The sequence below is a fragment of the Solanum tuberosum genome, unplaced genomic scaffold (genome assembly GCF_000226075.1).
Source record: "Solanum tuberosum cultivar DM 1-3 516 R44 unplaced genomic scaffold, SolTub_3.0 scf01092, whole genome shotgun sequence".
Taxonomy (NCBI): Eukaryota; Viridiplantae; Streptophyta; class Magnoliopsida; order Solanales; family Solanaceae; genus Solanum; species Solanum tuberosum.
In genome coordinates this window covers 1,825-5,310 of record NW_006239974.1, presented here as the reverse complement: position 1 = coordinate 5,310, position 3,486 = coordinate 1,825, and positions in this window count along the sequence as shown.

Here is a 3,486-nt window from a genome sequence, read left to right as displayed (position 1 = left end):
CTCACAGGCTATTGGGACAACGAAAAAATGGTGTTCAGATTTGGAACCATGGAAATCACCCCGACAATTGAGGAAATTCGAGACGGAATAGACACAGTCGGTACAGGGCTTGAAAGAAGAGTGAGAAAACAGGAACACATCTTAATCCCTAACAAGCCTACTCTCGAGGATATTATAAATTGGCTCGGATTAAGAAAGGATTACGCCTTCTGGGCCGATGGTTCTAGCGTTTCTTTCATGGATCTCTATGTTAGATTCGGGAATGCAACCTTTTATGTGAATTACAATCAAGAGTTCAGGGTTACCTTCAGAGAATGGGACGGGATCAGACCTTTGGCATTCACTATCGCACTATTAGGCACTATGGTTTTTCCCCAAGGCCCGAGCCTCAGCATCAACACCCGGGTAATAATGCTTGCACACACTCTCTTCCACGGGCATCTGAACCAAGGGAAAGTGAAGTATTATCCTATCGCGCCTGTTATCCTGTCCGACATGTACCGTGCTTTGGGAAAATGCAAGGAAGGACATCGCTACTTTCAGGGTTGCAATCTCCTCCTCCAATGGTGGATACTGAGCCACTTAGCGAAGGGACACGGGACTCAAAAGCTACACACCCTCGATGATAATAATTCTCTCAAGGGTTTGAATGATATGTTGTTTTGGACAGATTTAGAAAATAGGAGAACTAGAGGGAGATGGGCTCAAATTTTCTCTGAGTTGAGAGAAGAAAATATCCAGTGGATGTTCGACCATTTCATCTCAAAAGATGCCATAGTACGGGGCGATAGAAAACTTGTGCTTCTTCTACCAGGTATTTGAGGTATCCGCCCGTATGCGCCCATCCGGGTCCTGAAGCAGTTCGGAAGAAGACAAACTACACCTCCAGAAGCATACTACCGTATCTATGTGTTCGACATTGGGGATGATAGAGTGCATGATGCTTCAGAGATGCTAAGAGAATGGAAAAGAGCAGTGCGAATGAAAGACGGCACCATTGCCGCGGACCGATTTAACGCTAGGTACGATGAAACCTACAAAGCTTGGTTGAAGGGCAATATACAAATTATCTCCTCCCCAGTTCCGAACAGTTACCGCAGTGTGGAGGACAAAGATTCCAAAGCTTTGATAGAACTAAGAGAGGTAAGAAGAGAAGCCCAGGAAATGCACGAGGAGTTTCTCCGAAAGCAAGAGGAGGATAAGTACGCCCTCGAGAGCGTAACTCAAGAATTAGAAAGCTTGAGAAGCGATTTGGGAGAGCTTAACTTGTGGATTGGAGATAAGAAAAGCGGGAATGTGTCTCGAAGACTGGGAAGAGAAAGGCCGCCGGAGCGAAGGATACTTGCTAATGATTCAATACAGGCTTCAGCATCTCACGGCACAGAACAAAAGGATCAGATCAGAAGCAGGACCATCGGGAGCATTTTAGCGGATTCGCCCCTGTGTGGGTTTTTCTATATGTACTTATTTTTATTTACCCCTGCGTGGGCTTTTCCTTTGTGTTTTTTCGTTTATTCCGTACTTCCCCTGCTTATTTTCGCTTCTTGAACATTATTTTATATGCGAAATTTGCTTTGGGGGTAACAAAATGGTTCAATTCTACACATACATCTTTCAAATACGCTAGGCCCACCCTTGGCACAAAAGGGCCCCCTACTTGTTTAGGACGCGATATTTGTTTGTTTACTTGTGTGCTTTAACTGTTTATGTGATACGTTTCTTTGAATGAGGACATTCTTAGCCCACTCCTTGTCAAAAATTTCTGAAAATGCCAAATACAAGTCACTACCAAATGTCCGACCAAATTCCACGAGTCTTGAGTTTCTCAGCCAGAAATAAAATCCTATTACAAAATCCTAAAATGTTACTCTATCATCTCAGGAAAGGTGAAATTGCTGCTAAAATGGAAAAGGGTAAGAATGTTGAAGTGAAAACAACTGAGGAGAGTCTAAGGATGAAACTGCGTCGACTCAAACAAGAGATTCGAGAGATGGGAGAAAGAACAATAGAAGTAGAATTAGCCACCGCATCTGCTCAAGCCAAAAGTGCAGCACTGGACGCGGAGTTAGCGGCTAAGATGGCAAGATATGCAGTCATGAACGAAGAGACGGTTGCTATGTGGAAGGAACATGATGCCTTTAACAATGATATAACCATGAGGCTTCAAAAACTACATGGAAAATACCCTTTCTTCAACCAAGAAGCCACCAATAGTTGTCCCGAAGGCACTGGACCTGAATCTGTTGAAGAGGAACTTGAGGAGGAAATTGTCTATAGACCTCCTTTCAAGGGACGGTGGAAAGAAGAGAATGAGGAAACCGCCCCCGAAGCATATGAGTTTACCCCCCGTGGCTAATACGGCAGTCAGAGGAAGGAGCTTCGGTGAAGGCACCATCTATCTTTTAGGACTCTTTATTATCTGTTTTTCACTTTCCTTGTAATCACCAGAAATGACTGAATGAAAATGAAAATTTCCTTTTTAGTCGAACTACGTAGGGCCTGAATTCTCCTTTGGAGATACGTAGGCAGCCTTTCAAGGCACGACCCCTATCTTTTTAAAATTTTCTTTTCCCCCCTTTCATCCTACAAGGAAACATTGAATCCACATCAACAGATGCCAGAAGATGCAGCAAGAAGACCTTAGTTCAACGCAATTTAACCTTTCTGAGTCACCAACCTCAACATAAAAACGAGCAAATTCCTGCTTGTTCAAAAGTCAGTCCCCATTATTTGTGGGTTGACATGTTCTCAAACAAAGCAACTTTTATGTGTTTATCTGTTTTCTATGTGATATCTTGCATTTTCATCCAAACCTAATACTAACAGATTTGCCTTTGAGTTGTTTTTCTCTACAGGTAGTTAGAATTGATATGTGTTGATACGCTGGCCGATCATCCTTATTTCACTAGATCTAAAGGGCCTACAGATTTCTTTCCCAGCCAAAGTTCACAAAAGGAAAAGTAACAATGGGTGATAACAATGAAGAAATCGACCTTACTGATGTCGTGGTAGCTCAGCCTGTCCTTGCCGATTAGAATGACTGATCCTGCAGTTGATGCAACAAATTGCCGAGATGAGGTCGAGATGCAGAGAAAACAAGATTTGCCTCCTCCGATTTTTTGCTGTCAAACGCTCAACCAGACGGAAGACCTCCAGCTCAAATTCCCCCTCCTAACGTGGAACAAGCTCAAAATCCACCTTCAAGTCCCGCTCCTAATCCCTCCATCATTGACCTTACCACCCAAAACCCCCATTACGCCTCAGCCTCTTATCAAACACCACCCCTCCTCAGAATACCAACCTCCAAGCACCACTCCCTCACCCCAATGCAAACCACCAAACTAGCCTACCCCCTCAAAGACAAAATGTTAATCGCCCGCACATTTCCCTCAATTACCAAAATCAACATACCAACCCCCAGACTTTCCCTCAAAATTACCAAGCCACTCAAAATGCCCAAAGTCCCTCTATTGCTCCACCACTACC